The sequence below is a fragment of the Dunckerocampus dactyliophorus genome, chromosome 4 (genome assembly GCF_027744805.1).
Source record: "Dunckerocampus dactyliophorus isolate RoL2022-P2 chromosome 4, RoL_Ddac_1.1, whole genome shotgun sequence".
Classification (NCBI taxonomy): Eukaryota; Metazoa; Chordata; class Actinopteri; order Syngnathiformes; family Syngnathidae; genus Dunckerocampus; species Dunckerocampus dactyliophorus.
The window spans coordinates 21,472,333-21,486,085 of record NC_072822.1 but is presented as its reverse complement, the minus strand read 5'-3'; the positions used below and the strand labels follow the sequence as shown (position 1 = coordinate 21,486,085).

At 39.8% G+C, this 13,753-nt stretch overlaps 1 protein-coding gene across 4 annotated transcripts in view; it reads left to right on the top strand.

The window, feature by feature from the left end:
- Positions 1-10,823: 10,823 nt before the first annotated feature.
- The window catches only part of fgfr1a (fibroblast growth factor receptor 1a), a 40,728-nt gene continuing 37,798 nt past the window's right edge, over positions 10,824-13,753 (top strand). For all 4 annotated transcript variants that reach the window (XM_054773364.1, XM_054773363.1, XM_054773362.1 and 1 more), the window contains exon 1: positions 10,824-11,400. The gene's annotated coding sequence lies outside the window, so the exon portion shown is untranslated. The remainder of the gene's footprint in view (positions 11,401-13,753) is intronic.

The window sequence follows — 13,753 nt, the reverse complement described above, 5'->3', positions numbered from 1 at the left end:
TAATGCCTTTAATGTAAGTGTGACATTATTCTTTCTAATCGGACAATAAAATGTATAGAAATCTCATAAGGGAGGCGCTTGCAGTACTCACTTCATCCTGAAAGGGTGGGGGCGTGCGTGAGATGGAAGGTGCTCTGTACTGTCGTCCTTCCATAGAGAGGAATAGCTAGTGTTATGGTTTTAGCTAGTCAAATGCATTCAATATATTTTTATGCTCTGCTGAAAGAATGAATGAATTTGACTGCGAAGATGGAGGATATATATCCAAGCTCACCAGGAGGTGACCAGACTTTTACAACAATGTACCAGAACCTTTCCTGGAGAAGGATAGGCTGCATGTACAGATAAAAGGTAGTAAAATGTTTTTGAGTTAATAAAAATAAATAAATAAATGGGACTAAGAAGTATTTGAAAAAAAAATAACCAAAGTGAATTATTCTCTTCTTTTCTTAATATCTTCTTAATGAGCAACCAGCATTAACATTATTAAAAACCTCCAAAGGAGTCGGTGTCTCACAAGCCATGAAGAAGTGACGACACTGCATGACCAATTATGCAAATTAGATGATTGCGTCATCCACCCGCGCATCCAAACGCCCGTAACAGATTGCAGTCCTATGGGAAATCTGCTGTGTAACAATACACGACAATACAGACGCATCAGTCGTCATCCTAGACAATTTGAAGTGGTCCATGTTATGTGTGTAGTATTAGTGTGAGGCAGCAGGGGGAGCCATCAGCCTAAGAGGACTTCTCCAACCATGTGAAATGACCTCATTCATTCCACATGCTTACGTTTGGAAAACTAGCTGCGCGTCTGAAACATCATAAAAAGCCAATGTGGGTGCTACATCTGATGTGAACACATTACCTAACATGGGGAAGGTATCAACTAAACTTCTTTTCCATTTGACGTTTAAAACCACAGAGCCAAAACCAGCATGCTATGTGTATCTGTCCCATGTTTCTGCTCTTGATCCTCTGTTTTTCAATGATCTTGCAAAAGCTCAATTCTGCAAATGTTTATGTGAAAATTATTGAGTAACACGAGTTATTTATTCTATTCTACTTTCTTTCCTCATGCCATTTATTAAAACAAACTGACTGATTGGTGCCTGTTGTGCTGTGAAAATATGGAGATGGTGTCCTGTATCTGCGTGTTATACCATAGTACGGTGGCCAGTAGGGGCAAACGTGCAGCAACGTCCAAACGTCCCAAATACAGAAATTATATAAAACTAAAAACACAAAAAAGTGCAATTGCACATAAACACAAATATCAAACAAATGCTAAATAAAGAACAAAAAGGTACATTTTTCTTTATGTCTTTGTTAAACCATTGGTCGTATTATATTTACAATATTTTAGAGTGATTGATTTACGTAGTACCCCATCTCTCGCCCGAAGTCAGCTGGGATAGGCCCCAACATACCCCTGTGACCCTAGTGAGGATAAGTGGCATAGAAGATGGGTGAATGGTTTACGTAGCTAATGGTCTGGTTTCCCCAGTAGCCTAGCAAACGTTCGTTCTGTTATGTCAACTTGCAGCATTTCTCTCGTGCAGTTCTTTTTGATCCTGCAGCGTTTATGTGATTGCAGCATTTTCTCGTTGCATCAGTTTTATAGTGTTTGCATGTTTTTGGATCATTTCTGTGTTTGCACATTTGCCCCTGTTGGCCACTGCACCTTTGTTCATCTAAACAACATCCCATTGTTTTAGTCTGGACATAGAACAAATATGCAAAGGGAACAAACAACGAAAGCTTGGCAGTAATTGTTGGTATACTAAAACAGATGTTAAAGGTGTCACATGTATATATTTGAGACAAATACTGACCTTCCCCACACTGGAGTGTGCGTACAAACAGACCCTAACAGAAACTGCCCTCTCCAATCTGAGCAACTTTCATTGGGTCGGCCAGTGGGTGGTGTTTCCAAACTACCTTCTAAACCACATCCAGTGCAGCGACTGGATGGGTGCCAGGGCACATCTGGAGCTCATTGCAGCTGACGCCACACAGCACAAGGAGATGGGCTGTTGGGGGGTTTAGATGGGGCGGTATGGGGGTGTTTTAGCTCAGAGAGCCATGCCAAGAGAGCTGTTTACGCTCAGTGACATGTTCTTCCTCACACACAGCCAAGGAGCTGTTACTAAGATCACCCAAGAAGTGAATTTTTTTTTATTCCACCTACCCAAATGTATTTAATAAACCACAGCTTGTGCTTTTTGAAATAACGCTGTGATTTTGACTGGTACACATGCTGATGGATCTCATGCCAGGTAGTATAATCAAAGTTATATTTGCAAGCAGTGGAGGAGGTAATGAAAGTTCTCTGGAGGAGGAAGACTGTTGAAGGGCATAAGATAAAGTTCGGCTCTGTCTAAAATAGTTGATGTTCTACTACTCTGGTGTCTCTCTAACAGCTGTTCTTAAATCAGCTTAATCTGTTGCCTACACTGTGATGTCCAGATTGAAAAGGTGTGATTTTTATTCTTAGCTCTTTCAGGGCTTTCACGTCATGCATGTGGAGACGGAGGGAGGACTCCACAAGATGAGGAATTTGGATTAAAGCTCTGTTTAGTGAGATTTATTTGGAAAGCAATGAAACTTCCTGGCTCAGAAACCCACTTCCACCATAATGAGTCCACGTTTAACCGGGAATGGATGTTATTTTCATCTAAAATAGATGGTGGTCTGCGCCATTCTTGTGTGGGTTTGCACTTGTCTAGGGCTTTTTTGGAACAGCACTTTTAAAGACAACTTTCATCAACAAGGGGGTAATTATTAGAACAGTGTGGTGTCGCTATAGTTATTGTTCTGTTTTTCCAATTAGTAGTTTCTATTGCTACAAATATTAAATACTGTAAAATCCAAATATGCCAATGATGCATTAATCCACTGCCTCTCAAATAGTGGGGCGGGACCCTCTGGGGGAGTGTGGTGAACTGTGTGGGGGTTTGGGAGTGGGGGGCAGTAGGCAGTGAGTACTGTCAATGTTACTGCAGACCTGCCAACATATACAAATTTATCGTACTCAGGATGCAGTTTGATTCTTGAATACGCTTGTCTGCCTCATAGCTCTCCATTTTGTTGCATTTTCCTGGTTTCAATTTCGGTTTTGGTCTGTACAGTAAAATAAATACATCTAAATAGTATTTCAAATGGGAGGGGGGGACATGAAAACTTTTCTGTCCCCTGGGAGGGGCATGGCAGAAAATAATAACAACCACTGTATTAATCCAAGGGTGACCAAACTCATACAGAGCAATGGAAGGATGCTGAGGCCAGGGCCACTTTGATACATGCATTAAAGATGCTAAAACCTAAAACCAAGGTAGGTCAGTATATGCTAAGACAGGGGCGTGCAAAGTCCGGGCCAAGGGCCATTTTTTGTTTGCCCACATAAAAAAAAAAAAAATCATTTTAAGAAAGCCTACATCAGAACATTAACAAGCATCATTTGGACCTAACTGAAAAGAAAACTTTTTTTGTTATTATAAGAAAAAAGTTATGCGATGTAAGAAAATAAATAAATACAAATTTGGCCTGAATTTGATTATTCAAAAATAATTTAAATATACTAAATTGAAACAACTTTTTAAAAAACACATCAGCTTGTCATCTATAATTGTAATTACCTTCAACTGACTATTTAAAAAAGTGACATAAGAAATTGAATAATGTAATCCATCATCTACTCTTATATTATATTATTATATTAAAAAATATACACCTTTTTTTTTTTAAATCACTGAAGCATTTTTTTGACCGATATAATATTTGTATAATATTTGAATAAAAATTGTACATACTACTGGCATCAATTATTTATGTAGTCAACTGTATTTAACTGCTTAGCATTCTTAACCTTCCCTGGATTGGTTTTAATGTGTATTATAAAAAAAAATACAATATGAAGAAAATCAAAGTGGCCCCCACATCCTTTCATGTTTCTGTATGGCTCTTGATGGAAAAACTTTATACACCCCTGTGCTAAGATACCTGAACAAATCCATCTTAGCTTTGTGTTATAGGTGACAAATTAGTGTAATATCCAATAATACTGTACATATCATTCATAATCCTGTGATTGGCTGGCGACCAGTCCAGGGTGTACCACGCCTGTCGCCCGAAGTCAGCTGGGATAGGCTCCAGGATACCCCGCGACGCTAATGAGGAGAAGCAGCATAGAAAGTGAATGGATGGATATCATTCATAATTAATTTTTTGTTTAGAATATACCAAGGGCTAATAAAAAATGAGCTGCACCCCTGCTTTAATCTAAGACATAAGGTTGGTCTTATCTTTATGTGCTTTACTTAGGCCACTCTCAAGCTTTCCAGCTGCCCTGGCAGAGCCGGACCTGTCTGTGCTCTCCTGAAGTAATCAGGTAAATGGCTGGCAGATGGGCACACATTAAGGGTTCAGTATTCGAGTCTGGTATGGAAATCTGTCCCATGCATGTTGTCTCCTCTGCTATTAGAGAAGTAAGAGTGAGAGTGTATGTGTTGGGTGAGGGAGTGTACATATTTAATCAAATCTGTGGGTGCTGTTTCTCACAGATGATGCATAATCTAATTTGGGTCCACTCCCTCTTGAAAGTGTCATGCCATCTCCTGCTGGAAGTCTTGTCGTCCACTCTCCAGGTGAGCAGGAGATAAGACGTTCAAGTCTGGAGGCAACCAGATAGATCCTGCAGTCCTTACAGTCGTGACTGTTTTGGTGCCCTTGCAGCCTCTTGTGGTCTTAAATGAGAACCAGGACAAGAACAAAATATCCTTATAGCAGCATTAGAAACTTTATGACAAACAGGTTTCTTCATGAATAAATGTGCAATCAACATGTTTGTGGTTTTGCTATGAGTATGCTTAAGAGGGGAGTTTCTTAAAATTCCAAATCCTTTAGCTTATACTAGGCTGATTGCAGTGCATGGTTTGTTTTTATTGATTATGGAAATGTAATCTCCCCAAAAGCAGGGCCAGACAAACAAGTCATAAACAATACCATATGACATAGGACAATAATGAGGCTTTTAGGACCACATATCTACATCCCATCACAGCATAGGCTGTTAAAAATCAGCTGCTCGAGCAAACCAAATCTAAAAAAAAAGTGTCAGAGCTGTGCTTCGTACATAAAAATTAGCCATTTGAGCAAGTAAAATAACATAAAGCAGAACTTTTTTTTCAGTGTGATCCATTGCAAAGCTTTCAGTAATCACTTGCAGCATTCCGCTTCAAGGGTCTTTCATTGGACAGAAAAGGCCAATTACAGCATACCATATACAGTATGTCACATAAAACTACAGCACCGCTTTTGAACAAGTTTTTGTCATTATAAAGTGATAGTGAGGTTTTGTGCAGGTACATTATGAAACCATTTTATTCTCTTGTATTCAGACGTCTGCAGCAGCACAATATCTATAACTGTATGTGGCAATTCCAATACTCAAGATGAGTGACTGACTAGGAAAGGTAACACAGTGCTGGACATCTAATTGAACAAGACGGTTACATGGATGAACTAAGTGCCACAGAGGCAAGTCGTTCCTCTATCAGCAGGTGCCCGACAGACACTGGCCCTTTCATATGCGCATTCCTGTCTCTCCACTCGCAGCCCAGCTGGTTCCTCCCAGCCACTCAGGACAGGGGCGGACGCACACAAAGGGTCTTCAATCTGCCTCAGACAACAGGCAGCATAAAGCCCCGGAAAACCACAACAGCGTTGTGTCAAAGACCAGGCTGGGGGTGGTGAACTCAGCTTGGGGGGCCTGTGTAGGACAGGGCCACTGCTGATGGATGGATGAGGGCTGAGCTCAGGCAACTGAGTGGAAGGCCGGGATGAGGGTTTTGTGCATAAAGGGAGGACATTTGTACTTGCCCATTAACAATGGAATGTCAACACAAGAAAGGACAATGACACATCCTTTTGGGGTGATGAAGAAGCTGCTAGGAAAATGATGATGCAAAGCATCCGCGGGACACATATTGTTCGTTCTACCTGTCACAGGAATACCTGTTTTCCCTCATGCTGATGTGCGGTCAAATCTGCCTTCAGTTTACTTTTGCATACTGTATTCTTGGCTTGAACAGTGTCTGGCACATTTCATTGCACAGAAAGGAGTGAGGAGTGACCAAAAAAATGCCCCACCTCATCCTGAAATAGACTGTTGAAAGAAAGCTTTTGTTTGTAAAGTAGAACTTTAACTGACTTCATTTCTACCATAGCATTCTCTCAATGATTCAAATCACAATCTTCTCCAAGTAAACCTGCCTGTGTGTGCCTTGCTGTGACAATGGTTGTGTTGCAATAGAAAATACTAACCCTCTTTGACTGGTTTGCTTACATTCACAGTCATTTTGTGTGGTGTCGTGTAGAGCTATTGTGTTCCAAACACAGTATTGCTTAATTTCTACTTTCCACCTTCACACCAATTAAATACATAAAAGATGTCCCCTATCATTGTGTCTATTGTTTTGTTTTTTATTGTTCATATCGCTGTTTCGTTGCAAGGCGGCCTAGTGGTTAGATGTTGACCTTACAATCAGGAGATTGAAGGTTTGAAGCTCCGTTTCTCCGGGTACTCAGGCTTCCTCCTACATTTCAAACACATGCATGTTAGGTTATTTGGAGACTGTAGAGGCCTGTCCACACAGGAAAGTTTTCAGGTCAAAATGGTAAAGTATTTGATTGTTGCAACCTTTCACCCGCAACGGCGTTCTGGATGCCTTTTAACCTGTATTTTTTTAGAACGGCGTCCAAAGTGAGAAAATCTGACAACGTCTTTTCCGTGTAGGCAAATCACTACTTTCTGAAAACAATGATGTCGCTGTCACATGACCAGAAGTGAGCAGTTGTGTACTGGTGCTGAAAAGCCAACATAATATACACATATTTCGACAAGCATGACTCCCAGCCGACATTCTCTTGATATATTTTTGTTTCATACTCCAAAGTGACTCGCAGGAGTAATTTCACTTCGTCAGTCCCAACAAAATGGCAAACGGAAGACAACGGACCTCGTGCACATGCGTTCTTTCTCTTCTGTAGTTATTGTGTCATGTGGTTCTCTCTGCATGTCTGTCTACAGTGCCACTTGTAGGTGTGCACATCATTTTCACCCAGTGAATCGTTTCCATGTGGACGTGACTATTTACTCATCCAACACTGTGTGGATGTGATTTTTTTATCAACCTGGCAACAACAAAAAAAAACAACACAGGAGTGTTCCCATGTTGACAAATTGTCCATAGTTGTGAATGTGAGTGTGAACGGTAGTTTGTCTATATGTGCCCTGTGACTGACTGGCAACCAGTCCAAGGTGTCCCCGCCTCTCGCTCAAAGTCAGCTCGGAGAGGCTCCAGCTCACTCGTGACCCTAATGAAGACAAGCAATGCAGAACATAGATGGATGGACTATTTTTAGCTTTAACAAGTTGACTGTAAGAGAAATATTGTCTGTAAAACATATGGTAGCATAAAAGAACTTCATTGCTTTTATTGTGATCCTTTGACGTTGTGGCTGCATAACTCACAGTATTAGTTCCACCAATAAACATGCTTACTTTTTCACTGGTTTGTATGGAGTTGTCATTTAAACCTAAGCGTGCATTTGACAAGAAAGGGAATTTTTGGACAAAGACAAGATGTCAATTTTAGGAACAATCATTTCTGTCTTCTGTCATACAGAAAGACAACAGAGTCACAGTGTAAGACTTTTTTTTTTTTTTTTTACTAAAGCATTCACTCACACTTAAATGCCAGACAGTGGAAAAAATGACATTCTGCAATTATACTTGCCAGACTGTTTTGTTGCCATTGGTAGTGACTTCCAGGTGACCTCTCAATGATGCCAAGACAGACGTTAGCGCCAAAAATGAAACTAGAAAGTGGAGTGCAGCCCTCCATCAATGTGGAAAGTATAAACTATATACTGGAACACAAAGAATTCCTGATGACGAACGGATTAAAACCTTTTCTACTCACATGTATTAAAGTGAAAGTGTAGCAATTAAGAGACATGATGTGAAGATGCTCTGGCAAGTCTCAAGGGGGATTATGAAATAAGAAAATTATTCACTACACAGGAGCCACAAATAGAAAATACATCAAACAGATGTAAGGTGCTGTAAACTCTTACATTAGAACCTCCAAAGGTCTGAAAAAATATATTCACTATGTCATGCCAGTTTTTTCTGTGAGAGACAAAACCAGAGCCTGTCTGCTGTACAGTGAAGTAGATACTTTGTTATATCTAAATTAAAAAATAAGAACTGAACTCAGTCACCTTAACTGATGGATGTCTTCGGCATCAGATGTGGTAAATGCAGCACACATGATGAAAATCCACCACATGTTAAAACTCAACTCTGTTCCATTGTTAATCATTTATAAGCCATGACATGCACTAAAAGGCTTTGAGCTCATAAATCAAAAGTGTCCTTTTTGATCAGACAGAAGGAAAACCTTTGTACTGACTTGGTAGTTGTATTCCACACTTGTGATGCCGTTTGAAATGCTGGCAAAGCATGTGACATGTCTACCAGCACAAGAAAGTAATTTGAACAGGACGTCAATGGCAGCGCTGTGAAACAGCGTTCGGCAAAGCTTTATTTCAGTATCTATTTACACTTTCGCACGGCCTATAAGGTGAAACGGTACAAAGCTATGTCCATCAGTCAGTGTTTTAAAGTCATGTTGTAGGGATCATAAAAGATAAAGGTAAGGTATTATTATAATCCCGATGTTGTTTCAGTGATGTAATTTTATTTAATGTTATTGACTACAATGGATACCCACAATTCATGAGGATTACTTTGTAGTTCCAGAAAATTCATATGATCAGTGACATGCAGTGAGGTTCATCGCTGGTAAGGCATTGACTCATTTGGATTTTTCAAATGTTAATACAGGTTGCTCATTAAGAGGATAACCAAAAAAGAGGAGAATAATTCACTCTGATTTAAAAAATATTAAGATAGAGGATTCAGCGAGAGTTTTTTTTTTCTAAATGGAGAAATACCATCCATCCAAACATATCTTGCTAGCAAATGTTTTTGTCTGTATTTTTTCAGTGGCGAAAAAAACCCTAAAATAATTTATGGAACCAAGAAAAGAGGGCTTCTAATTTATCCACTTGGACCATGGATATGATATAAGAAAAAAAAGATACATTATGCTGTAATTTCTTAAATTTTAATAATGTTTTTTGGGAGTGGAGGGGTGATGTATATTACACATCCGACCGGATGTAGATGCGTTCTGCACATGCGTAGAACCGATTGCATTTCCAGTACGGATTGCATCATGACAGTGGCATCACCTTAGGTTTCTTCCCTGTATTTGATCAGGAAATCTACAAATTCAGCAATTTTTACTTTAAAAAATGTTAAAAACAATGGGAATTGTACAGAAAATATATTTACAATACAATTCAGTGGACAAGCCCTACAATTGACTGGCAACCAGTCCAGGGTGTACCCCGCCTCTCACCTGAAGTATGCTGGGATAGGCTCCAGCATACCGCCGCGACCCTAATAAGGATAAGCGGCATAGGAAATGGATGGATGGAATTCAGTGGACAAATATTAATATTTATTTTCATATTTATTTTATGTTATTGTTTGAGGCAGAGTCTCTCCTGCCGGCCCTGACCCCATGTCATTGCTTATGATCAAATATTAACTTGTTTTCAATTCTCTGTAGGTTTTGGGGCCGCAGTGTAACCAAGTTAACTGTCAAAAGCCAGTGCTACCATAGCCACACAGCGTGGCGCCATCTTACAACCACGCCACCTACATCTTCCCACATGTGAACTCTCCTCCTGTCGCTGCACTTTTTGTCTCTGTTTGTATGCTGGTTTCATATTCGGTCCTGGTCCTAGTTGGTTACATGTTTAACCCACCTGGTCCAGCCAGCCCCGCACCCCACTGAGGGCCGGAACAAACCAAGGCCCTTGGGCGTAAGAGTCCAGGGTGCTTGGTACCGATCTAAAAGCCTGGACTATCAACGACGCTGAGGTTTATCAACGTACACTTGCACAGCCACACTGGCTGGCATCCGCTACACATGTAAGCTGTATTATGGTGCTGTATTCTTTTCTGTGAAAAAACATCATATTTTCAGAGAGAAAAAGCACAAATGAGCAGGTTTTCCCACAAAAAACATTTTTTGGATAAGAAATCAGAGAATGCGGGACGCGAGTGCTGAATTGCAATCCACTTTTTTGAGAATTCTCGTGTGTACTGAATCAATGTTGGTGGAAATCATTACGTAGTTACATTGTATGCCCGCTTTATAGTTATAAATGTAACCCAAAATAATTTATCTTAAGTTAAAGAAAAGTGTGTGGGGATCCGCTGAGGTGCAGTGGATGGCAGGGGAGCCAGGTTTCCGCCAATCCATTAGACGTGCGTTGCGAGAAAAATTACAGCTCGAAGGAAGACAGGAAGTCATCAGTGTGACTATCAAAATAGAATACCGTTGTCACTGAGGAAACAAACCGCTGTTACTGTAAAAACTCAACTTCTCTCCTATTTTTTATGGAAATGGCTATCCATAAAAAGTTGTTGTTAGGACTCAAATACGTCTGCAATTGTTGTATTAATTTTGGACATGCATAATTTTGTCCATACCGTATTATTTTTTTAATTTCCCTATTAGCAACGGGTATTAAATGGGTTTATTTGCTGATTTGTCATAATGTTGGTACAGTAGCAGAAGCTTTTAACATTTCGTCAAGTCTTTATTTACACACACATTCAGACAGGAAGTTATCATCGTTACGTGGTGTGACTTGACAATGGCCCGGGGATGCACAAACTAGTCCCAGATTTGAGGGGGGAGGTTTGGAGTAGCATGGACTTCTGTTGTTGAACACACTTTCCCACCAGGAATAGTCTTAATACTGTTTTAGAATCCTTTTTGTGTGCCCTGTCTTGTTTTAACATAAGGTTTTCCGTTCATGGGTGATTTTTAAGGAACTTTGTTGGGGATCCTTCTTTCCAGTGTTGAGCGGACTGTTTCATGGTGAGTAAAGGAGATGTGATCAATGGACGACCGAGCCACGAAAGTTAGCCAACAGCGTTTGCGTTGAAAAGAGTAGAATTCAGAATTTGGCCCATCACATTATCTACAGTCGCTTTTCACTTTTGGGACATTTTCAGTTTTTTTACGTTCCGTAATAGGGGGCGCAAGTTCTCGTCCCCCCCTCACTTTTGGGAAATATGCGCAAACTTGTTATCTAAACATTCCATAGTTGGATCGAAGTGGAGCGCCCTCATTACGACTGGATTGTGGATTTACTCTTTTGGCCAAGTTTTTCTGCCTCGAATTTCAGCTGCGGAGTGTTTTTGTCAGACCAACGCTGGCTGTCTCGCAGCAGCCCCCCGCCAGTAAGGTGAGCTGCTCCTTTCTTTCCCAGAGAAACACGCTTTATTGTAAGTTGACGTGCTTGGGGCGAGCATTGTTACCCGCTGCAATTCCAAGGAGATCTCACTGATAAGGTAACCTAACCTCTCCAAGGAGATCACAAATATTTTCAATGATTTTAAGAAATCTTTTTATATTGTATAAAATGACAATGCAAGGCTTTGCTATACCTTTTACCCCATTAAATGGCTAATATAGTCATAAGTAAAGTAATAAAATCATGAATTGCAACAAAAACAACATGTTTATGTTAGTCAAAGATCCTCTATTTGACAGGAGAGCTGTGTTGTATAGGACCTACTGTAAAACACTAGTCTTAGATAGGGCTTGTATGGTTTACTGTACATTTTAACCGATACCGGTGCTCGGTAATTTTTCATTGGTGCTACTGCTTAAATGGTGCCCGAACTGGTACTTGAAAAACGAAAACATATCATTTTTGTCAAAAAACAATGCCTTTTTATCGTTATGGAATTTTGTGACATGCAAGTTGAACAAAATAGTAATTTAAATACTTCAATAGGATAAATAAAAGTATAATTGAGTAGTAAAGTCACCAATACACCAAATAGTGTGCAAAATTTGTTAGACTACCGTTACAAAGGTGTTTGCTAGTTAAGAGTCATTTATTAATTGAGCAAAATGAAGTTAATGTATCAACCTGCTTGTGTTGTATGTTGATGTTCAGAATTCTGGTGTTTGTGAATACACCTCAAAGTTAGTGGTGGATACTGAGGATGTGTTGCTTTTTGCCCCATTCTGGTGCCACGATAGCACTGAAATGTGGCACCATTCGCTACTTTTCTGTCTGGTTACTACCGTTTATGTTGGCACTTGTGCCATTTTGATACATGCATCCTTAGGCTTAGAGCCTTTGCTTTATGCTGTGAAAATGCTGCTCATAGATTGTCCATATGACAGGCCTGCTCTGCTGTTTTTAAAGACATGCTCTGGTGGTTTTAGGAATCTGCTGCAAATATGTTAGCGAATGAATTCGGAGGCTGCTCTGATGTCATTCGTGGGCCGGATTTGGCCTGCGGGCCACCAGTTAAATAGCCTCGGTCTAAACGAAAATACTTTACTTTCTAGACTTTAGGCACCTTGTTTGAGGCTAAAACTACTAACACAAATAAAATGTTTCACTTTTTCAAATGATTGCATGCTAAAAATGAAGAAAAAAATCAATTAATCTCAACAGCATAGTGAATAAATTCATACTGATCTAAACATATGTTAGTATGCCTGGCAGTATATCTAAAATATAATGAATCCAGTTACTGCTATAAGGTTTGTCCTGAAGCACGCATACATCATTATATCATATAAATATCTGGAGTTGACCAATTTATCAACTCCGACAAAGAATTACTCATAAATGCTGTAAAATTTTCCATTGAAATCCTGAAACTGTCACGAAGTCTGTTATGCAGAGCTGTGCAAGTTCAAATGGATACTCACAAGTTTAAGAAGAATCTTGCAATGTTTTGCTTCTCCTCATTATACATTATATCACAACATTGTAACATTATGTATCTCAAAAACCTCCCATTGGGAAATGTAAACAACTTGTGCTTTGAGCACACATTATCCTGTGAAAGGAACTTGGGATGTGCATGTGAACCAAATTGCAACGTGTCAAGCAGCTTGACATTGATTGTTTTTGCATTTAGGTGTAATCTCATGGCACCCAACTCCCATGGCTTGCTGGTGAAGCACGTATCCACAATGTAAGGCTGTAGAAGGGAAAGCAAGGTGTTTTTGCACAAGCATACTGTGCACCTTAGACTTGGTGGAATGGTCTGATGCTGCTCTGTCTCTGAACTGAAAGAACTGAGGAGCCGAGGAATTTTATGCATGGATGACAATGAACAGTAATTATAGCACAGGCCATGTTGTGGGTCAGGCCTGTAACCTTTATCTTAGTATAATAAGAGATTACTGGTCTTTGAACGATCCAATCTGTTGATTTAAAACTTTCTGTTTTGACTGTTTTAGGAAATTCATGACAACAAAGATAACTGTTCAGGGTTTCCCCTAGGATTTTTTGAAGCTGTGGTGGTGGGCTGCATGGGAGGGCAGACTGCTGCTGCTGTTTCTGCAATTAAAAAAAGAAAAAGAAAAAGACAAACAGCTATTTTTTATGACTTTATTATTTATTTAACAACTAGCCGAACATGACTTGAGAACATTGCAAAAGTGTTAATTTAATGGCAAAGTTGCTGAGTGCACTGCAAACATTTAAACTGCACTTTATTTACAAAGCACATCTCAACGCAGTGTGCTCATTTGTCATTAAATACAGGTGTGATGTTTGAGTACAA